The sequence below is a fragment of the Odocoileus virginianus genome, chromosome 1, assembly GCF_023699985.2.
Source record: "Odocoileus virginianus isolate 20LAN1187 ecotype Illinois chromosome 1, Ovbor_1.2, whole genome shotgun sequence".
NCBI classification, from domain to species: Eukaryota; Metazoa; Chordata; class Mammalia; order Artiodactyla; family Cervidae; genus Odocoileus; species Odocoileus virginianus.
This window is the reverse complement of record NC_069674.1, coordinates 56,532,019-56,556,815: the sequence shown is the minus strand read 5'-3', so window position 1 is coordinate 56,556,815 and position 24,797 is coordinate 56,532,019. Positions and strand designations below refer to the sequence as shown.

Sequence of the window (24,797 nt, the reverse complement as noted above, 5' to 3'; positions counted from 1 at the left end):
CTAGATCTCTCTCTGTGGTGCCTAGTGTGAAATAAAATATTTCCTGCCATATCACTAGACAGGGATGTCACAGTTGTCAGCGATTACAGCCCTCCAATGTGAGCTGGTGAGTCGTAAGGGCACTCAGGATGAAGAATACCTCCTTGCCATCAGATTGCAGCCACTCCCTATAGTAAGCTCCAAAAGAGCTCGGGATGTGAAAAACACAGAGTACCAGGTGAGGTGGCTATGAAAGGAATGATTTCAGTGAGCCAGATTCTTGTAGCTTCCCATACATAGACAAGCACTAAATTCCTTAACTTGGGATATCTGGTTTTCTTTGACAATAATTTTTTTTAAGAGATAAATAAGGCCTTTGTATACAGAGAAGAGCTAGTGGTAAGTGGAGTTAAGGTAGCACTAGTGGTAAAGAACCCACCTACCACTGCAGGAGACAGGAGACCCAGGTTCGATCCTTGGGTCGGGAAAATCCCCTGGAGAAGGGAACAGCAGCCCACACCAGCATTCTTGCCTGGAGAATCCCAAGGACATAGGTGCCTGGTGGGCTATAGTTCACGGGGTGGCAAAGAGTCAGGCATGACTGAAGCGACATAGCACACATACAGAGAAGCATAAGTCAGTGGGGGCGAGTGAGCGGGCTGTCAGCAGCAGCAGCAGGCCAGACAGGGTGACCACACCAGCAGGGCCCAGTCAGTGGTAGAAGATGCCCCGGAAGCAGGCCTTGTCCTCCTTGTCTTTCTGAAGGATCTGCGCTTAAAGGCATAGTTCACAGCTAGATCTGCTCCTAGATCCATAGCTCAGGGCTCATCGTAGTTGCCAGGGTGGGTCCCAGTTCCAGCACCTTGGCAAAGTCAGCCTGGGCTGCTTGAGTGTTCCACGCTGCTGCATGTGCCTTGCTGTAGTTGAAGTAGGCCTTGACAGTGTCATCACACTTATTGAGGATGGAGGAGTAGTCCAGCACTTCTCATACTCCACCTTAAGCATCTCAATGTCAAAGATGAGAGGCTGGGCCTTCTGCTACAGGGCATCCAGATCAGCATGGCCCAAGGAATTGTGCTCCTGCATCTGGGTGATGCCCTCCAGGAGGTCCTTGCTGGCTGCAATGTTGTGTAAACTCTTGGCCAAGAGCCGATATAGGACCACATGCTTGACATCACAGCAGAACTGAGCAATCTCCCCCTCCCACATGGTATGCAGGATGGTCTCCCACAGGGGCAGCTTAAACTTCTTGCCAATGATGAGCTCCACGGGCTTGCTGCATGGCTGGCTGTCATCCAACATGGTGTTCTCCTTATCATTGCAAAGAGTCTGGTAGTGGAACGTGACTTTGGTTCCATCCTGAAAGTCAGGGAGCTTTCCTTGGCCCTCCTGTATCATGCACTTTTGGATCCCATCCTCCCAGAGTCTTTCAATGATATCCGCCATACTCCTTCCTCACTGCTCTCTTTCAGCAGCTTCCAGACCAGCTTCCTCAACTTCTTGAATTTAGGCAACTTCTCAGCTGGTGTCATTTTGGCTACGGGCAGAACAATAATACTTTGATGTTCAGATTACCTGCCCTTTATGTGAAACTTCTATATAATCTGGCTCCTCCCCCGCTCTCCTCAGAGTAGTTCTCAGAGTTACTTGAGATGCTGTTTCCCAGGCTTGAAATTCTAAAACTTCCCACCAAATAAAACATAACTCTCAACTTTTGGAGGAGGAACTGGCAACTCACTCCAGTATTCTTGCCTGGAAAATTCCACAGACAGAGGAGCCTAGCAGGCTACAGTCTGTGGGGTCACCAAGAGTCAGAAAAGACTGAGCACGCATGCGCATGGCATAGAATTCTTTAAAACTGGCATTCTTGCTTGATGATGTTGTCTAGGCAACACTGGCGACTGAAAGAAATTCCTGCTCCATAAATAAGGCTAATTAAAAGTCTATATAAATTTTAAAAGGGGCAATACTTTAATTTTTTTCTTACTTAATAGTGTAAAAATTCTTTGAGCTAATCTAAAACCATGGAAAAAACATACTACTTTAGTGTTTAGCAGTATACCAAAACTAGCAAGAGTTTTCTTCAGGATTTCATTGAAAAATTAAGATTATATTTTGGGTGTGTCAGGGCCAGTCAAATTGTTGGTGTTGCATCATAGTTACCTTAACTGTTTTAAACATGGATCCTCCGTGCCTGTGAATATACTTGCATGCTTCTACTTGACTTTACTGACTCAACTTTTAGGTTGGGACTGTTTTTTAAGTCAACAAAATAAGCAGCTAAAATCTTACATAGTCCCTTTTTTTGCAAATTTAGATTGGCAAGGAAAAAGATTGATTATTGACCCTTTCTCTCCCAGGGGCAGCTATTTCCTTCCTGTCTCACTGTGTATCCTGAGAGGTTGACCTGGCTACCATCAGATTGTAGGGCCCCAAAATGTGGCCAGATACAAATGTGGGTTGTACTCCATTTGCAGCTAGGGTCCTACCAACTATTCCCAGCTCTCAAGGGAATTGTCTAAGTCATTCTTTCAGTTATCTTTGGGTGTGGCTCTAGATCTCAAAAGGGTAGTATGTTTTGCATTTCATTGGAGACCCCTTTTGTGTCCATGTGCTGTGTTGAGCTGTGCTATGCCTAGTTGCACAGTTGTGTCTCTTTGTTAATCCACAGACCATAGACCACCAGGCTCCTCAGTCCATGGGATTTTCCAGACTAGAGTACTAGAGTGGGTTGCCATTTCCTCCTCCAGGAGATCTTCCCAACCTAGGGATCGAATCTGCATTTCCTGCATTGGCAGGTGGATTTGTAGAATGTAGGGAGAGCAAACATAACGCCATGACAAAAGGCAGAAGCAGGAAGACCAGGCCCTCACCCTGGCAACTAAGGCGACTATCAGGTCACCAAGACACAACCAGTCAGAGACTATCAGGCCACCCAGATACAGCCAATCAGAACTTGTTTACGGAAAGATCCCGCGCGCGCGAATGTCTGACCAATGAAAAGACCCCCGCGAACATGTAACCAATCCGCTTCGCTAAATGACCCCTGCTTATGTTTGAAATTGGATGTTCTATAAATATGGGTAGAAAACCGGGCTCGGGGCTCTCAGCCTGTGCGCCACTGCGTTGGACACAGCGGGGGCCCTAGCTCGAGCTAGCAATAAACTTCCTTCTTGCGTTTTGCATTGTCTCTTGGTAGCTTTCTCTCTTCCCGCTCGGGGATTCGGACATCGGGCACAACAGGATTCTTTACCACTGAGTCACCTGGGGAACCCCTGTCAAGAATATTTACTCTTTGCCTCAGGTAAAATGTGAAACAATATGTTTAAGAGGATTATTTTTTAAAGTAGTTCTCCGGTCAGAAATTGACCTAATTGAAAGCTGACATTCAGACTCTGGTAAGAACTGTTTTTTAGACCTTGTCTACTAAGCTACAAAGCAGAGACATTACTTTGCCAACAAAGGTCCATCTAGCCAAGGCTGTGGTTTTTCCAGTAGTCGTGTATAGATGTGAGAGTTGGACTATAAAGAAAGCTGAGTGCCAAAGAATTGATGCTTTTGACCTGTGGTGTTGGAGGAAGAGAAGGGGATGACAGAGGATGAGATGGGTGGATGGCATCACTGACTCAATGGACATGAGTTTGAATAAACTCTGGGAGTTGTTGATGGCCAGGGAGGCCTGGCACGCTGCAGTCCATGGGGTTGCAAAGAGTCAGACACAACTGAGCAACTGAACTGAACTGAACTGAACTAAGCTAAAATGAAACTACGTACCCAGAGGGAAAGAAAACCATTCCGAAGCCATTGTGGAAGGATTACTAAACATTCCAAAGAAATATGGCTCTAATCTAGAATGTAGGAGTCTTTTGATTTCCATTTTTGTTGGAAATCTTCTCCCAGAAATGAAAGAGGAAATTGCAGATAATGCAAGGTTGGATGGCAGGGTCAGCTTCTTGAAATTATTTAGATTACAACCCAATTCTTTGAGGAATTAAAATAATTCTACTTGTCTTACAATTGAGTCTTTACCAGAACAGAAATGCAGCTCTAGCAACAATTCAAAGTCTACCTATCTTTTTACCAACCCCCCTAAACTTCCCTATTTATCTCAAAAGGCTTGTAGATGTTGTAAAACATTTGAATTTTGGAAACAAAAGTCCTTTTGGAGAAATTTACAGCCTTTCTCTGTCCTTTGAGATGTAAATGTTCTACCTGGTCTTCCTTAGGAACCCAGCTCCATCTCTTGAAATGCAAAGTTATGAAAGAATTTTTATCAGAGAAAAAATAAATTAAACTATTTGAAAACAAGGTGAATGAAAAGTCTCAAGCCTTTTTCACAAATATTAGTAAAAGCTTTAGCCATCTGACATGTAATCTTAACTTATTCTTTCTGCCAGAAATACAACCAGTCATTCTTTTATAAACCAGAGTTTTGCATTATTGCACCTCATGGATAACATTTTAAAGCAAAAAATATAAAATCAATGTGTCTGTATGCCTTTGTATACAAGGCATATAGTTGTATACAACTATATATAGTTGTATACATATAGTTTGTATACAACATTTATAGTTGTGTGAAATTTTTCTGTCTCTGAATGATATTGCCAAAACTAATTTGTCAAGAGTTCTATTTAACTTACTTGAGGACAAAAAAAATTTAAATTAATTAAGTGTGCTCTCAGAAATAAAGAAACTAACACAAATGTTTTTCAAGTTCACATGATCTAAGATAAAAACTAAATTTTGTTGGTTTAATTGCAATAGGAATGTCTTTAGAGTTATAAACACTGAATATGATACTTTGATTTGACCTAGATTCACTAAAAGTCAGATAAGCTCATGTTTTCTCTGTTACAGAATTGAGGGTGATTGTGAGGGGAAAAATATATTTCAGTAGAAAATTATAATAGTTTTGTGGATATCAGATTCTAGTTCCATTTATTGTCTTTGAGGTTTTGTTATATATCTATAAACCAAACTAGACCCTGATTCTACCAGCATCCTCAAATATCTGGCTACAAGTCTCCAGACTAACATTTTCAATTTTCTCCCACCCTTTCTGAGTTGGAATCCTTAAGAACAAAGACTGCCCTTGAACCTCTCTGGCAGGACGATACCAGATATGCCTAATAACCCAGAAGGCAGCCAAACTTCAAGAACTTGAACTTTGGGTCCACATCCCCCAGTTAAAATGGGCTCTCTAGACTCTTGGAACTGCACACTAGCTGGAGATCTAAAATTAAAATTGTCTTGGGAAGTTCCTCCCCAGAAGTAGATGGCATCCTGAGGTAGACAGCTCTCCCAAAATCAGAGGTCAAGATCCTCATTCAATAGAAAAGCTTGTTTCCTTTTGTCTTTTCACAACTTAGTTTTTCTCTCTGTTAATGCATGAGAAAACAGAGCTCCTTAAATTTGGCAACTATTGCTGAATCTACTGCTAAGCCCATAGCTGCACAACAAAAGTGCCTATATTTTCTTGCTAAAGTGGTTTTAGGTAATAGAATTGCTTTTGGCTGAACAAAGATGAGTCTGTGCCATAGCAAATACCTTCTGCTCTACCTGCATCAACACCTCTGGTATTGTAGAAAATAGAGGAAATAAATAAACCGCTTGACTAAAACAGGCTGTTGCCCCTTCAGGTACATTCCTTAATTTATTTGCTAACAACCGGTTTGGTTCATGGGGGCTCTGTCTAAGGAGCATACATCAGTATCTTGGTATTATCCTCCTAATAGCTATCCTTGAAGTGTCCCTGGTACACTATGTTCTCCCAAAAGTCTTAAATGAATGTCCACAGTCACCAGTAGTTCATTAGATGGTCTCAGAATGCTTGAGAACAATCAAGATGAACAGCAGAAACAATCTCTTCCACAGATCTGCCATCATAACCTGAGTTTCACAATCAGACAAGAGCAGCTTAGATCTGATGGTGACTGAGAGTGGCACTGACATTACATTTCTGGTCAATGTCTCATGTATCAGAGGATGACCAAAAGGGGAGAATTGTTTAACTAATTGAACAGGGAGGCCATTAGACTGATCTGACTGTAATGCCTTAGTGGCCTATTTAAGCAAATCAAAATCTAAGCCTGTAAATGCCTCAAGGTAATGAAATCAAAACACTAAGGACACCAATTACAAACAGTCAACTAAGCTTTTTGCTGTAGCCAGTCAATAATTTCTTTAACTTCTCCCTTTTCCCTAGAAAACTATCTCCCTGGGCTCCAAACCACTTTTTATTTGACACTTGTTGTTTTTCAGTCATTCAGTCATGTCTGACTCCCTGCCACCCCATGGACTGCAGCACCCCAGGCTTCCCTGTTCTTCAACCCCTGGAGCTTGCTCAAACTCATGTCCATTGAATAAGTGATGCCATCCAACCATCTTATCCTCTGTTGTCCCCGTCTCCTCCTGCCATCAATCTTTCCCAGCATCAGGGTCTTTTGTAATGAGTCAGCTCTTTGCATCAGGTGGCCAAAGTATTGGAGCTTTAGCTTCAGCATCAATCCTTCCAATGAATGTTCAGGATGGATTTTTTCCTTTAGGATTGACTGGTTTGATTTCCTTGCAGTCCAAGGGACTCTCAAGAGTCTTTTCCAACACTACAGTTCAAAAGCATCAATTTTTTGGTGCTCAGCTTTCTTTATGGTCCAACTCTCATCCATATATGACTACTGGTCAAAACCCAAGCTTTGACCAAATGGACCTTTGTTAGCAAAATAATGTCTGCTTTCTATTACACTATCTGGGTTTATAACAGTTTTTCTTCTAAGGAACAAGTGTCTTTTAATTTCATGGCTACAGCCACCATCTGCAGCGATTTTCGAGCCCAAGTCTCTCCCTGTTTCCATTGTTTCTCCTTCTATTTACCATGAAGTGATGGGACTGGATGGCATGATCTTCGATTTTTTGAATGTTGAGTTTTAAGCCAGCTTTTTCACTCTCCTCTTTCACTTTCATCAAGAGGCTATTTAGTTCCTCAGTTCCTCTTCACTTTCTGCCATAAGGGTGGTGTCATCTGCAATCTTGATTCCAGGTTGTGCTGGAAAAATCACAATTAGCTGCTGAACAACCATTGGCTGAAGAATATTGGATCCCACCATAAAAAGATACCCTGCATCCAAGGGCAAAGGAGAAGCCTCAACAAGATGGTAGGAGGGGTGAAATCACATTTAGAATCAAACCTCATGCCTGCCAGAGACTCTCAGAGGGTGCAAACAAATCCTTGTGGACAACCAGGATCCAGGGAAAGAAACAGTGATGTCCACAAGAGACTAAGTCAGTGTTTGAGTGTCTCCTGAGGAGGCACATGTCGGCAGTAGCCTGCTTCAGGGATGGGGCTCTGGCTGCAGCAACCTGGGATGTGTGGCATGTGACATAATTTCTCTAGGAGGAGGTTGCCATTAGCCCCACCATAGAGCCGCTGAGCAGACAACCTACAAACTGGAGAACAGTCAAAGAAGTTATACCAAAGAAGTTCTTGCACTGTTGCAAAACTTCTAGGGCCCAAAACACATTTCCCAACCTGGGGATCCAGCAAAGGGACTAAGAATCCCCAGGGAATTTGAAGGTCAGTGGGATTTGATTATAGAACTTCCACAGGACTAGGGAAACAGACTCTTGGAGGGCACAAACAAAACATTGGGTGCACCAGGACCCACAAGAGACTGAGCCAGACTTGCCTGTGAGGGTCCAGGGGTCTCTAGCAGAGGCGTGGGTTGACAGCGGCATGCTGTGGGGTCAGGGGCACTGAATACAGCAGTCCTGGGAGTTTCAGCATGCTACTTTTGAAGGAGGTCTCCATTACTGCTCTTACCCCTACGGAGTGGTAACACAGCCCCCATCAGCAGAAAATTGGATTAAAGATTTTCTGAGCATAGCCCCACCCAACAGAGCAAGACCCAGTTTACCCCACAGCCAGTCCCTCCCATCTAGAAGCTTCCACAACCCTCTTCATCCATCAGAAGGCAGACAGGATGGAAAACACAATCACAGAAAACTAACCAAAACTGATCACATGGATCACAGCTTTGTCTAACTCAATGAAACTATGAGCCATACCACGTAGGGCCATCCAAGTCAGACAGGTCTTGGTGGAGAGTTCTGACAAAATGTGGTCCACTGGAGAAGGGAATGGCAAACCACTTCAGCATTCTTGCCTTGAGAACCCCATGAACAGTAGGAAAAGGTTTGACACTGCCCAATGCCAACTGATTCATTTTGCTCAAATAAACTCTTAAAATTCTTAAAAAATAAAGTAATAAAGCAAACCAGGTCATACACTAACTTTCAAGCAATTCAGACACAGGGTTTTTAAAAATATTTTGAAAAATAATTGTTTTTTTCAAATTTGTCTGTAGCTTCCCAAAATAATTCCTTAAACTAACAACCCTAAACTGAATGATTACTTCTATATTCATTTTAAAAATCACACTTATTCTCATCTATTTCATATAATTAAAATTAATTCTAGTTTCAGACACCAATTTAGATATTCTAATCACCATTGATGCTTGATATGTCATAAATCAAACCTGAAAATTATTTCTTATATCAGGCTAATCCCAAGAAATAATTTTTAGCTTTGGTTTATTTTGCAGATCTGAATTGTTATATACAGAATGGATTAACAACAAAGTCTTACTGTGTAGCAATATTCAACAGCCTGTGATAAACCATAATGGTAAAAGATATGAAAAAGAATTTGTGTGTATATATAGATATATAATTGAGTCACTTTGTTGTATAGCAGTAGTTAGCACAATATTGTAATTCAACTATACTTCAATAAAAATAAATTTTTAAAAAATCTGCAAAATACATAGAGAATTATTTCTTGTTTTGTACATTCTTCAGGGTTTATATAACAAGGAAAAAGTATATAAGGAATAAGCATATAACATGGAAGAGTACATATGGTACTCTTTTTTAAAAAATTTTTAATTGGAGTATAATTGCTTTGCAATATTGCATATGGTACTCTTGATGATTGCTACATGAAAGGCAGATTTCCATAGCCAGAATGAAGAAAAGATTTGTGTTTCTCAGCTTGACATTGAGGACAAAATATTCACATAAACTGGTTAAAAATCTTTTGGCTTCAGTGTGATTAAATAATATGCTTGTATCAATATCTATTCACTTTGCTGTGAACTCTCGGCCTCAACGTACATTATCAGAAGCATGAGACATGTTTTCTTATTTCTCAAAGTAAGAGGTTTTTCTCCTAGTTCTGACTGCCATAACTGTCTCAAAGGGAAAAAAAAAAAAAATATGCCCTCAGCCACAAAGATAAATTATAGAAGAACTAAAAAAAAAGTTAGGTTTACTGATTTAAGAGGCACTTGGTGAGCTTTCAGACCTCAATTAAGGCTGTGATTTGAGAAAAAGAAAATGAATTTTCCAAGCAATTAGGTGGTAATAGATCTAATGGCTTTGGGGGGAAAAGAAATGGGTATATTTAATTTTGACAAGTGGCTGCCATGCATGTGTTATATAACCTCTTTTGATAAGTATTTTTGCTCCAAATACCTTTTTTAATTATCTGCAAATGCCTTTTACAGGGAATTATAAAGAGTAACAACCACAAAGAAGACAGGCATTCTGCCCTACTGAGTCAATAGCATTCACTTTTCTAAAAACATCTCATATTAATTTCATAATACTTATTTTAAAAGGTCCAAAAATATGTGCTTACCAATAAACCATATGGTCTCAGAAGGATATTTTACAAGAAAATGTGTCAGCTTTCATAAACTTCCACAGGGGACCCTTTTCCTTTTGAAAGAAAAAAATCATACGTTGAAAACACAGTGGAATTTGAACATGAAAAGACTTTTTAATAGCGTGAGAATGCAATAGGCTCCAACAAAATCAGTGCATTTTATATTGAAGTAAGGTTCTGTGTTCAGCTCATTTGTGGGACAAAAGAACACACTACCGGTTACAGTGATACAGCACAGGTATTCACGTTAATGTAGATTGAAGTTCCTCATTTACTTATTGTTGAAGGACAAGCTAAGATTGAGTCATCCGAAAATAGAACCACATTACTATACCTTATTCCATAGGTAAAAATCTTTTTTTTAAGCTCTTTTGTTCACAGTGTACAATTTTCTTCATTATTTGACCCTACTTTTATCCCTGCCAATTTAGAGTGCCAAAATTTGTCCTACAAAGCCTCACAAGGAAGAAATCCTCCATCCACTAGTTTTGTATGAGCAGGGAATTAATTCTCTGAGCTTTGGCACCTGCCTCTTCCAGACCCCAGAAGCCTGACCTCTCTGACCTACAGAAGAGCAAAATGAGTTGGCTTTAGGGTACAGAAAATATTTCAAGCTAGTCAGCTGAATGAGGTTTCTCTAAAAGAAGGCATACAATTAAAACACATAACAGTTACACCTAAAACTTGGCTGAAGACAAAAGAAGTTTATGTCTACTTTGCTGGGGTTGAAATAATTGTTCACAAAATAAGAATTCTGAGGTCATACCAGCAATTAATGAATGAGTGGTGAGTGGGACAATAGCCAATCCATTGAGTCACTTTAACCACAGTGATAAGGAATATTGGTTACTTCTTTTTAAAATTTTTATTATTATTATTTGACTGTGCTGGGTCTTCACTGTGGTGCACCAGCTTTTCTTATTGCAGCCCACAGGCTCTCTAGAAGAGCTGGGCTCAGTGGTCGCAGGCCACGAGTTTAGTTGCCTCACAACTTATGGGATCTTAGTTCCCCAACCAGGGGTTGAACTCACATCCCCTACACTAGAAGTTGGATTCTTCGCCACTGGATCACCAGGGAAATCCCATGAAAAGTGATTTCTAAAGCCAAATCTTTCAGGAGGTGATCATCTGTTTATTCAGATGACAAAACCAATGGGTCAATTTCACTGCCCATTTGGTCCTTTATGTGATGAAATCTGAGGAATGCTTGCTGTTATCTGAGATGGAAGCATAGTGATATTGGTGATAATTGGTGAAAGCAGAGCCTCTCCTAACCCCAAGAGAGGAAGCAAGGGGACTATAAGACAAGCAGAGGATGCACTCAGCTTAGGAAAAGTAGACAGGACATCAGTGCCACAGAATTAAGCAGGAGAAAGCAGCACAGATCATGCAGCCAAAGTAACATAGGGTGGAGTTAAAACACCAACCCCTAATTAGTCATAACAACAACTGGCATATGGTGAGCACAAATATTTGTCAGGAATTGTGTTTAGCTCAGCAAATATTTTTTAACACTTAAAAGAAATTATTTATTTGGCTGCGCCAGGCCTTAGTTGCATCATGTGGAATCTTTAATCTTCTTTGGGCATGTGGAATCCTTACTTGTGGCATGTGAGATCTAGTTCCCTGACCAGAGATTGAACGTGGGCCCTCTTCATTGGGAGAGCAGAGTCTTAGCCTCTGGCCCACCAGGAAAGTCCCCTATCTCAACAAATCCTGACAATGACCTTTGATAGTGAGCTTCCCAGGTGGCACTAGGGGAAAAGAACCCACCTGCCAATGCAGGAGACATAAGAGACATGAGTTCCATCCCTGGGTCAGGAAGATCCCCTGGAGGAGGGCATGGCAACCCACTCCAGAACTCTTGCCTGGAGAATCCCACGGACAAGAGGAGCCTGGTGGGCTATGGTCCAAACAGTCGAAAAGAGTCAGACACGACTGAGCAACTTATCATGCATGCAATGCATCCCCATGTTAGATAGAGAGGAAGCTGAGACTCAGAAAGCCAGTGGTGGAATCAGGTACCAATCCAGGCAATATAACTTCATGGTCCATGCTTTTGCCAGGACCCCTTAGGAGCACTGGCTGAAGTAAAGAAATAGCAAAAATGAGCATGACACTGAAATGAATCAGTCAAACATCAAGGGAGGGGCAAAAGGAGCCGGTGGACAGTGGTTAAGCTGTGGAGCCCTGCAAAAGGACCGCAGGTAGGTGTGTGATGCTGCTTTGGAAGCCTGTGCTCAGCCTCACCCAGCAGCTTTAGTGAATGAAGTCACTCGGTCATGTCCGACTCTTTGCGACCCCATGGACTGTAGCCTACCAGGTTCCTCCACCCATGGAATTTTCCAGGCAAGAATACTGGAGTGGGTTGCCATTTCCTTCTTCAGGAGAGCTTCCCGACCCAGGGATTGAACCTGGGTCTCCCACACTGTAGGCAGATGCTTTACCATCTGACCAGGGAAGCTCCAGCTGCTTTAACCACCTATAATACAAGCCACCATCAGAGAGGGATAACTGGAAATAGCCGTTTTGGTTAGTATGGATCATTCAAGAGCAAATTCTGCAGGTCAAACAGAACTCTTCACTTAAAAAGAAAATCCAAAATCTTACTTGAAGAATATACCAATATGTGGAATATCAGGCCTTCATCTGAGGAGTTCAAAACATTTTGTAAACACTCACAGTGGCCCTCACAAAAGAATCCTTTTTATTCTGTGCCCTGAAGCTAGGGTTGGAATATTAGAGAATCCAGCACCTTCATACAACTGTGGGGTATCCTGCACTTTCACCAAGGCTAGAGAGAAGGCAGTGATGATTTAGAAACTGGAATCTCAGTTTGTTTTGCAGGGATTACACATACTTCTAGAACCTCTGAAGGATGTGTTACTTACTGTGAATCAAAGCATCTGTGGTAGAGTGTACCTAGCAGATTAATCGCATTTCCTGTGTTGATTTGTTAAGCAATTAGAACATGTGCCATATAAAGTCTTACACCCATTATGCCATGCTGGTAAATAGCCAGCTTTAATCTTCAGTATCTTTAAGCGGTTGCCATTGTGTTATATTGTCCTCAGTGGATCCATGCATTTCTACTTATAATTCCTCTATTTCTAGAAGTATGGTTTGTTAAAAAAAAAAAAAAAATAGCTCTGACCTGTCAAATCTATAATATGGAATTGATTCTCTTTACTAAATATATTTATAGCACCTTATGTTTACAAATGGATCTGTTTAGGTAAGTGTGGCTATTTCTTTTTTTTTTTAAACTGGAGTAGAATTGCTTTACAATGTTATGTTAGTTTCTGTTTTACAGCAAAGTGAATCAGAAGTATGACTATTTTCATCTTACTCTGGAAGGCTGAAGACCACATGGCTATAATTTACCCACTAAACCATGATCAAAACAATTAGAAGTCTATTGATATTCAGCACAGTTTTTGGCTCATGTTTTTCTTTCACTGAGGCAAAAAATAAAGAAATATGGACAATTAAGGATTTTAATTTAAATGATTATAGATAGAAAAGCTGAATGACTCAGACTAAATCCTTCCCTAATTCTCATTTTATATCAGTATTAATGTTTCTGGCAAGAATTACTCTCTAAGTAGCCTATGAACTGATATTTCAACTTTTCTTCAGTTATAAGGTTTAGGTAGACATATGCTATAGAACAAGCACTGTAATTAGCTTTAGGGGCCTCTAAGAGCAATCACAAGACAAAAAGTCCAGCCCTCTTCAAGTGACTTCAAGTGTGCTCAGAAAAACACAACGTAGACACACAAAATGTCTTGATTAACCAGTACGCCCAAAGATGCGGGACAGTATTCACATCAAATCCTAATAAATATATCCAACTGCAGAGCTGAGAAAACTTCCTGAGCCACTGTTAACAGCCACTTGGTTTCAAACAATATTGAGCCAAACGAAATTTCAGCATAACAAATGGGTAACATTCTTTAGGCTTTGCTGTGACAATATTTGAAAGCATAAACCAAATGAATGCATGCTGAACTATGGTTCTTCAACTGTGATCTCAGACTCGCAACATCAGTACCACCTGCCACTTGGAAGTACCTATTCTCCGGGCCCTGCCCAGACCTACCAAACCAGAAACTCTAGGGGAAGAACCCTACAATCTGTTTTCAGAAATTTTCCAGGGGATTCTGAAGCACACTAAAGAAAAGTCATCTGTTTCAGGTGGAATGAAATCAGGAATGTTTCTAGAAGGAAGAGAATCTGTAATCAGATTTGACAAGAATTAGAAGGCTTGCCTGAACTACAAGCAAGACCAGAAAAACAGATTGAACATTTACCTTTTCAAAGAAGTGTAGGCTCTGTTTAAACACTAAACCATATTATTCAACCACTTTGGCTGATCTATTTTCCATTAATGTTGCAACCTCAAAAATACACACTTCCCAGCCAGCCGTTTAAAAAAAAAAAATTGATCATCACCCCCAAAATATTTGAGAATTTATATGCTATCATTCAAGATGAAAAGTGAAGTATTTCCCTTCACTGATAATTATTATTTCTTTTCTTTGTCCATTTCATAAGCCATATATTTAGCTCAAAGGTGAAATTTGTAGAAAATTTACAAAATATAAAGAGGCTAAGGCTTCTCTAGTGACTCAGTGGTAAAGAATCTGCCTGCCAATGCAGGAGACAGAGGTTCAATCCCTGGTCCAAGGAGATCCCACATGCCGAGGAGCAATTATGCCCAGTGGGCCACAACTACTGAGCCTGCGCTCTAAAGCCTAGGAGCCACAATTACTGAAGCCCACGTGCCTTTTAGAGACTGGGCTCCTCAATAAGAGATGCCGCCACAATAAGAGAAGTCCACACACAACTAGAGAGTAGCCCCCAATTGCCGCAACCAGAGAAGAGCCCACTGCAGTGAAGACTCAGCACAACCAAACCTAAAAATACATAAAGTTATTGAAAAAGAGACTTCAACTGCAAAAATATTCTTAAAATATATATATGTATGTATATATATACACACACACATATATATGAAGGGGCTGAAATTAATGTGAATGTGATGCCACAAAGATTACTAAATTCTAGTCAACTTTTAAGTTCTCATTTTTTGTGCAACAGATTACGTTTCTTAACACAAATGCACTACCTTTTTCATTAGCCTCCATTTCATTACAATTTTGGTGTTCTACCTCCCCCTTGTGGTGAAAATTAGAATTTTACTATTTTTGAAGTCGAAAACAATCCCCCGATAGTCAACAGCAAAGGATTATTTATACCCAGGATCAAGGCTTCCTTGGTGGCTCAGAGGGTAAAGCCTGCAATGCAGGAAACCCGGGTTCAATTCCTGGGTCGGGAAGATCCCCTGGAGAAGGAAATAGCAACCCACTCCAGTACCCTTGCCTGGAAAATCCCATGGATGGAGAAGCCCGGTAGGCTACAGTCCATGGGGTCGCAAAGAGTCGGACATGACTGAGCAACTTCACTTTCCCTTTCATCAAGTTTAATAGAAATTGACAGATTCGTTCCTCTCATTGTTTCTGTATCCTTTTGAAATACCTGATAGTTGGTAGAATTTGTACTTTTCACCTAGATAAAAGTCGTTATCTAGATCCAGACAAAAACAACTGATAGGAGTAGCGAATCAATAAATTTTTTCAAACATTCAATTGTTAGTTTTTTAGAGTGCCTGAAAAAAAGAAATTCAATAGTTCAGAATAATATGATTGTTACTGTTAAAAATGAAGTCACTAAAACTACACAGAGAATGTGTGGTGGACTTCTCACCATTTATTTTGTAAATACTGTACTAGTCAACAGATAGCTATTGCTGGGGTGGGGGGAAGCCCAGTTTAATCAAAATTTCATTATAAAATCTAAAATTTGCAGCTCTAGAGCTGTGGCAGCTTAAGTGCCACCACAGCAACACATTTCAGCCACCATCAGAATGGACTTGGGCTAAATTACTGGGGTCATGAGAGTGGTTTCAAGACTGAGAACTTAAAAATAAAAACGTGAAAAAAAAAAGAGAGAGAGAAAGAGAAATGACAATGTCAACACCTAAGTGTGTTTGCATCTATGATACATCCAGTTTTCAACTCCTATCTTCCTTCGGTATCTGTATGATAACTTAAGGAACCTTGATTATGTGATCAAATGACGCCACACTACAACCACACAGGGATTCCATGTATGAGATGACCTGGTTCGACCTTAGTCCAAGCAAAAGCTGAGAGAACCAACAATGAACTCGACTTTCAAGGAATTCTGGTTTCCTCCATCACTGTTAGACAATGACATTTATTAAACTGCTATGTTCAGGATGCTGAGCTAATGAGATACTCAGAAACCTTCTTGTCCTTGAAGGACCAGCTCAAATGCCAGAGTGTGTCTAAAGCCAGACTGAATTAGTTCTTTCTCTTCAATTATATAAGCAATTTACTTTTTTTTTTCTTTTTTTTTTTTCCATTTATTTTTATTAGTTGGAGGCTAATTACTTTACATCATTACAGTAGTTTTTGTCATACATTGAAATGAATTAGCCATGGATTTACATGTATTCCCCATCCCGGTCCCCCCTCCCACCTCCCTCTCCACCCGATCCCTCTGGGTCTTCCCAGTGCACCAGGCCCGAGCACTTGTCTCTAACACATATATATGGAATTTAGAAGCAATTTACTTTTACAGCTAAGAATGCACTTCACATATCGTTTCAAAACTATTGTGTGCCCATCTCTTTCGTTCATTAGACTCTGAGCTCTCTAAGCAGAGGAACTATAACTTAATCATATAGAATCATTAACATCTAGCATAGTGCCTGGCAAATAGTCAGTTCAGTTCAGTTCAGTTCAGTCACTCCGTCGTGTCCGACTCTTTGCAACCCCATGGACCACAGCACGCCAGGCCTCCCTGTCCATCACCAGCTCCCAGAGTTTACTCAAACTCATGTCCATTGAGTCAGTGATGCCATCTAACCATCTCATCCTCTGTCGTCTCCTTCTCCTCCCACTTTCAAACTTTCCCAGATTCAGGATCTTTTCAAATGAGTCAGCTCTTCACATCAGGTGGCCAAAGTATTGGAGTTTCAGCTTTAACACCAGTCCTTCCAATGAATATTCAAGACTGATTTCCTTTAGGATGGACTGGTTGGATCTTCTTGCTATCCAAAGGACTCTCAAGAGTCTTCTCCAACATCATAGTTCGAAAGCATCAATTCTTTGGCAATCAGCTTTCTTTATAGTCCAACTCTCACATCCATAAATGACTACTGGAGAAACCATAGCCTTGACTAAACAGAACTCTGTTGGCAAAATAATGTCTATGCTTTTTAATATGCTATCTAGGCTGGTCATAACTTTCTTGCCAAGTAGTAAGCGTCTTTTAATTTCATGGCTGAAGTCACCATCTGCAGTGATTTTGGAGCCCCCCCAAAATAAAGTCTGACACTGTTTCCACTGTCTCCCCGTCTATTTGCTGTGAAATGATGGGACTGGATACCATGATCTTAGTTTTCTGAATGTTGAGCTTTAAGCCAACTTTTTCACTCTCCTCTTTCACTTTCATCAAGAGGCTCTTTAGTTCTTCTTCATTTTCTGCCATAAGGGTGGTGTCATCTGCGTATCTGAGGTTATTGATATTTCTCCTGACAGTCTTGATTCCAGCTTGTGCTTCGTCCAGCCCAGCATTTCTTATGATGTACTCTGCATATAAGTTAAATAAGCAGGGTGACAATATACAGCCTTGACATACTACTTTTCCTTTTTGGAACCAGTCTGTTGTTCCATGTCCAGTGCTAACTGTTGCTTCCTAACCTGCATACAGATTTCTCAAGAGGCAGGACAGGTGGTCTGGTATTCCCATCTCTTTCAGAATTGTCCACAGTTTGTTGTGATCCACACAGTCAAAGGCTTTGGCATAGTCAATAAAGCAGAAACAGATGTTTTTCTGGAACTCTTGCTTTTTTGATGATCCAGCAGATGTTGGCAAATAGTAGGCACTCAATAAATGTTTGCTAAAAGAATTGAATAAGTGAAGGCGGATTATACTTCAACAAGTAAGTTGAAGTTTAATCATTGCCCTTGACTAGTTTTTATGGCTAATCTTCATAGGCTTTCTGAATATATTGACAGTATGGTTTATTGTATGATTACAAAAAGTGTGATCTCTCCAGGGATTAGGGAGTGGTAAGAAAGGTGTTGTGTTAGCTAAATGCCATTCAAACCAGCTTTTTCACGTTTTCTTCCACTAGTCCTTCCCTTGAAGCACAGATCTTGTTTTGTAGCCAAAGTGAGTTGGGAACCCTTTTCTTTCATCTTTCTTTTTCTTTAATTTACTTTTGGCTGGCCTGGGTCTTTGTTGTGGTGCGCAGGTTTCTTATTGTGGTGGCTTCTCTTGTGGAGCACAAGCTCTAGGGTGCACGGGCATCAGTAGTTGAGGCTCACAGGCTCCAGAGCATAATTCAGTAGTTGTGGTGCACACAGATTAGTTTCCTTGCAGCATGTGGGATCTCCCCAGACCAGGGATGGAACCTGTGTCCCTTGTGTTGCAAGGCAGATTCTTAACCACTGGGCCACCAGGGAAGCCCTGGGCCCCTTTTCTTGATCAGTGTGATTTTCCTGTCTTCACAATAGCTACATGGCCCCCAGCTAAAGGTGCACATGTTCAGAATCAGGAAATGGTCAATAAGATACATTTCTAAAGATATGAAGAAGACCCCCATTTTCCAATGATATTTTTCCCACTATTATGTTAATTAAATCCCACGGAAAGAATTGATTCCATTGTGTTACAAGTCGCTCTACCGTTTAAAAATGCAGTTTCCCCTCGGAAGAGCAGTTCACCCAGTTCTTAGCACCTTGGTATGTGTTGGTGTTTATTAAGCTACCTTTTGTCTGCTCTAACAGGAACTTAAAAAGAACATGAGGATTCTGGATACTTATTAAGGGAGGTGAAATGCTGAGGGGTGAGAATGGACAGAAAAAGTGACAGTGATGAGAGGAAGCCCTACCATTCCAGACCCCTGCGTTCTCGGGGCTTCTCGGGGACCTGTGAAGGCATCCTTTCTGTACACTTCTTGCTAGTACCTAGCCGCCCACAGTTTATCACTATGTGCCTCCCCTCCCTTCAAAGTGACAGCTAATTAATTTGACAAAAATCATTCCTAGGACTACTATGAACTCTCAGAATCTTCTTCCTTCTCTACGTAACATCCGCTAGCCTTCATGATGTGGGCAGGCTGTGACTAAGCCAAAACTAAATGCCATTCCCAGTAAAAGGAGTTGAAAACTCTCATCACCTAGCCCTGGGGAAGAGTAATCTGATTGTCCAACAGCAGAGCAGCCGGCTGCAAGTACACAGACACAAGGAAAGATTCGGAGGGGCAGCTTCATGGAGCCCTGCTTCCTTCCTTCACAGGCTAGCAAAGTAGGCAGCCAGCGTAGGAGGGAAGACAGTAATGAGACACTGTGCCCTGGGGAACTGGTCTGGTTGTCCAGAGGTTATGACTCTTCACTTCAAATGCAGAGAGAGGGTACAGGTTCCAGCCCTAGTCGAGGAACTAAGATCCCACATGCTGCTCAGAGCAGCCAGAAAAAAAGACACTATGCCCTGAACATCAGCAGATGGTAGTAAGTCCTTAAAGCTATGCTCTGGGCCAGAGCTTAAATATGGCTAACAACTCTACATGATCAGGTATGTAGATTTCAAAGCAAGAGGTATTCATCGTCTCTCAGACAAGGTGCCAAGAACAGCCCTAAATACATTGAAAGGGACTCACCCTGGATGGATCACCAGCTCTGAAGATGCAAGAAGGATTTAGAAGCTAATGGACATTTGTTGTCACTATTGTTGTTGGTGGTGTTATTATTGTTCTGCTAAACAAGAGTCATTCCCTCTTTCTTATGTTAGTCTAACTCCGTTGAGAAGAATTACTTCTTCACCTCTCTGTGAAGTCTTAGTTGAACTGTACCTTACCCCAGTCAGATTTGGCACCAACTCACGAAATGCAGCCCTCTCTCCCTGGACTTTGAACACTGCAAAGAGTAATTCAAAGATAGTTCAAATAAATAAATAAATAAAGTTTGGGTCACGTTCATTGCAGGAGCAGAGCCTGTAAAAGATGGTTTCCATTGCCTGGAGACCTACCTGCCTGCCCTGGTTTCTATTTCTAACCTGATATTGTGCAGAAGCCATCACATGTCTCATTCAATATATTCTGTGAGGAATCCCTCCAATAAATTCTCATTTCTCTCTCTCATTCCCTCTCTCTCTTTCTATACTATATATGTAATAAATCTTTATATATACTAAATAATAAATACATATCACTAAATAACACCTGAATACCTGTATCAAGTGGGGCTTTCCAGGTGTCTCAGTGGCAAAGAATCCACCTGCCAATGCAGGAGCCACAGGAGACACGGATTCAGTCCCTGGGTCAGAAAGATCCCCTGGAGTAGGAAATGGCAACCCACTCCAGTATTCTTGCATGGAAAATTCCATGGACAGAGGAGCTTGGTGGCCTACAGCCCATGGGATCACAAAAGAGTCAGACAGGACTGAGCATGCATGCACCTGTATCAGGTATCTCACTTGACTGATTGAAGATACCTGTAGTAGGCAGAATTAGGTACATAATTCTGTCTGAGAGCTTATTTTTCTCTGGATATGCCACATGCTACATTTTAATTCTATCAACTTATTTCCAGCCTCTCACTCTGGATGATCTCTGCATGAGCCAGGAGACATGAAGCAAGGATAAAATGTTAAGCATAATCCTTTTGACCTCATCACATAAACCTACTGAATTGAGAATTCAATCTCAGTTTCTTGAAAGGGGGAAAGATATTTCTCAGATGAAGCAAAAGAATCAATAAGCAGTACCAAGCCTGAAGTCTATCTAGTCTCCAATTCTCCCAGTCCCAAGGAAGATTTTTCTAGTGATTGAGACACTCTGGTTCAGGGTGGATGTGGATGGCAACAGATTCACACTAAAACAAGTCTTTTGGGGCCATCCCTGGGCTGGGTCATGGCTAAGGTTCCCGTGTATGAGTTGAAGAGGCTAAGTTCAGGCAGATCCTGTGTGTCTTAGTTTGGGCTACTGTAACAAAGTACCATAGACTGTGTGGCTTGACTTATAAACAGCAGATATTTATTTCTCACAGTTCTGGAGGTTGGAAGCCCTAGATCAGGGGACCATTATGGGCGGGTTCTAATGAGAGACTTTGCCCAGGCTGCAGACTGCCAACTGCTCCTTGCATCCTCACACGGCTAAAAAAAGAGCAAGAGCCTCTTTTAGAAGGACACTCATCCCATTCATAAGGGCTTGAGACCCAATTATCTCCCAAAGATGCCACCTCCTTATGCCACTACACTGAGGGTTCAGATTTCAACACACAAATCTGGGGGGGCACAAACATTCAGCCCATTTACGGAAAGGTAGAAAAGCCCCAAACACAGCGTGCCCAGGTGGAGCTTGGACTCAGTTTTCTGGTCCATCTGCCCCATTCTTCTCAAAAGCAGGATTCATTTCCATTGATTTTACTCCTAAGCCCCACTCAGAGAAACAAAGGCAGAATTTAATTATGAGCAGAATTTAATATTCTCGTAGTTCTTGAGGCTTGATGTTCAAGATCAAGGTGCCATCAGAACTGGTTTCTGGTAAGGGCCTGTCTTCCTGGCTTTGGGGGGCATAATTCAGTCCATAAGAGGCAGACATAAGCACCACAGACTGGAAGGTTGAAACTACAGAAATTTACTTTCTCACAATTCAGACTACTTTCTCCTTATTTGGCTTGTAGATGGCCTCTTCTCTCTGCGAACTTCACATGCTCTTCCTTCTGTACCTGTTTATGTAAAAATTTCCTCTTAAAAGGACACCAATCATATTGGATTGGGGACCACCCTAATGACCTCATTTTAACTTAATTACCTCTTTAAAGAATCTCTCTCCAAACATAGTCCCAGTCTGAGGTACTGCAGGTTATGATGTCAGCGTACATATTTTAGTGGGGGCACAACTCAGCCCCTAACAGTAAAAGAATAGATAAGCCAAGAAATTGGACAAATGTTAAGAATAGGAAAGATGGGGAGAGAATAAAGAGCAACATTTGTCAAGGCTGGGTTACAACTCTGACTCAGATTCCCAGGTGCCAACGCAGGGAGGGGAATGTGATCAGTTACAAGACACTCACTGTGCTCTGCACGTGGATTTTTTTAAGCTTTTTTTTTTTTTTAACTGTGGCCCATTTTTAAAGTCTTTATTGAATTTGTTACAATACTGCTTCTGTCTTTGCTTTGTTTTTTTGGCTGTGAGTCATGTGGGAACTTAGCTCCCTGGCCAGGGAGTGAACCTGCACCCCTGCATCGGGAGGTGAAGTCTTAAACACTGGACTACTAAAGAAATCCCTGCAAAAGGGTTGGAATGAAGATGCTCTTTCAGAGGCAGTGTGCTTCTGTTGTCTAATAAAAAGTCCTGACTCATGGTGGGAGACTCAAGATGTGCAGGAAAGCAGAATAGAACCATGGCAGCCCAGTATTCTTTGATACTCACAATTTTATTGATTCCTTCACAACACTGTCACGGGGTCAACTATCTGTACTTCACAATTCCAGGGTGACAAAGAGTGTCTGCAAAGAAACCAATGTTTCATAAATAATACATACTTATGTATGCTTGTGTGGAGTGTTTCAAAAATTGTATTGCTTCAATTACTTTTAATAACCCTCTAAAATTAGTTTTAATTTCTCAACTAAATGACCAAAGTCACAATCTGTACAGGCTCTTCACAGTCTCCAGCATGTTTATGTCTCTGGAAGACCATCGCAGCTCAGTGGGCCAAGATGAAGAAGATCCAGGTGCTGGAGCACAAACTTTAGTCTTTGACTTATGTCTTGGCAGACCATTTAGATCACCTTTGGAAGGGGAACCGTATATTTGGGAGTGAGGTAACACGCAGGCATACATGAGGATGAATGGTGTAGTCTGGGCCTAGATTGTCAGTCTTTCCAGTCCTATTCAGAGATAAAGTTTGTCTGTCAAACTGATAGGAATTATGGAGTAAGCCTCATTTTCTACCCACCGACAGAAGTGCTGTGTACTGCTAAAAGGACATGAACTTGGGGGACAACCTTCCTGGATTTGAATTCCAGAATCACCATTTATTAAAATTTATGACTTTGGGATATTTTATTAAGCTCTGCACCCTGGTTTCCCCATCCAACAAGAACAATTGCACCTATTTGGGGTGTTATGAGGATTTAGTTAAATATGTACAGTGCTTACAACAATGCCTTGTATTTAGTAAATGCTATTTCTTACACAGTTCCTTAAGTTCTGAAAATTATAGGTTGGTATATTCAAATTTCTGTTAATGATAGAATCAGAACCGTTCTGGCCATGTGTGTGTATTCACATGACCCCAAATGCACTCTGTACTGTGAACAAGGTTCATTTGGTCAGCTGTGTAGTGAAGATCTCGCTCTGTTAGTAAAGAGGGACATAAGCTCCTTTGTCAACGCTTCATAATGAGACACCTCTGCATTAAAAACCCCAAGAGGGAACTCTCACTTTTTGGAGCTGTTGTAATACCTTGCAACTCTGATAGTGTTTGCTATCTGCTTTCACTCCACATCCAGGCTTTACACAGGTTTTCTCCAAATAGGTATCTTTACTTAAGATTTTGTTCCCTAGGTGTGTTTGTTTTCACGTTTCTCAGTTGTATCCTGTATTTTTTTCCTGCTTTTTTTGGTTCAAGCCTCTGAGCTCCCTTAAGCCTTTGTAAACTATCTCAATCTGTAGTGTTCTCAGCATCATTATTTGGTGCTAGATTGTAAGCCTTATTGGAACATCTCTCTGCCGGATCATTAATGATTTTTAAAATTTACATCCCAGTTCTTCTTGGTCTTTTTCTTACATCCCACAAGTCTTTCTCTACAAAATGCCACTGACTGACTTGTTTCTCTTTCTTTGTTCCCTCTCATTCATTTTCTTTCTCCCCTTTCTTTTATCCTTTTAAGAACGAAGGGAAACTTTGTTACCCAAATAGGTGTTATTCCAAGATGACTTGTCTCTTAGTGTATTTGGTGCAGATATATAATTAGTGTATGGGATCTTTTGTTTTATAAATTACAGCCACAGGCTCATTCATTTTTCTGTATGTTCTCTTTTTTCCCCTGGTACCTAAGGTAAGCAGATTTATGCTGCTGTTTATGTTGACTCCCTATTGTTCTTGTGATGTGTGACATCTGTTATTTTACAGCACTTAACTCATGTGCACTGGCAGCCAGGAACCTACTGGAAATAACAATTAAGGGCATAAATAACACACATCTGCATGAGCTTTGGCTCCCTCTCAGGTATTAACTCTGCTTACCACCTTCCAGATTTTTTCTCTTCTGTTTTGTGATAACCATTTGATTTTGAAGACTTTAGCTTTCCTCCCTGTGGAGATTTTGGCATACATTTTATATAATTGTCTGTTTTTGTGTATTGGGACGTGTGTGTACTGTGTGCTCTCTGATAATTGAACAGTCAGGAAAAAGAAGACACTCCCCATCGTGTTCTCATATTGCAGCGTTAGCCTTCCCACCTGAATAGTTTATACAACAACATCAAGCATGACTCACTGGTATTCCCTGCTCACATAAAATTCATATGCCTGTGTGCTTTCTTCTGAAGGCAGCGATTTGCATTTCTGTAGAGATCTGAAAGAATAGGAGAGCGTTATTATCAGTTATTATTTGCTGACCACCCAGAGCACTCACAATGGGGTACAGGAGACAGAAAGGGGAGAGGCCAGTTCTTTAAAATGTATGTGTAACCAGCTCAGAGCCAGTGCAAGCATCTTGGTGGCACTTCAATTAGCAGTTTCCAGGGTGAGAGGACTCTAAAAATTTTCCTAACATCTACTTTGAGTCCATGGAAAGTGCCACTTCACAGACTCCTGAGATGAGAGGGCTAGCAGTGAACAGCTGTGAATTCTCTCTGCTTCTCAGCTAAGCAAAATGGCTAGCACCACCTCACTCCTCCTTTGTAGAGCTTGAGGCCGGCATGCTCCCTGAATGCCACTGGCACCTGCTGGGGCCACACAAAAGCTTGAAATGTTTGTTT

General features: G+C 41.1%; 1 long non-coding RNA gene across 2 annotated transcripts in view; it reads left to right on the top strand.

Annotated features, from left to right (window-relative positions):
• LOC110135107 (uncharacterized) overlaps positions 1-24,797 on the top strand; it is a 68,823-nt gene that overhangs the window by 23,051 nt on the left and 20,975 nt on the right. Inside the window, exon 4 of one of the 2 annotated variants that reach the window (XR_002313265.2) lies at positions 13,020-13,180. The exons of the other annotated variant lie outside the window; for it this stretch is intronic. This is a non-coding gene — a long non-coding RNA (uncharacterized lncRNA). Of the gene's footprint in view, positions 1-13,019; positions 13,181-24,797 lie in introns of those variants that run through there. 2 annotated transcript variants of the gene reach the window in all.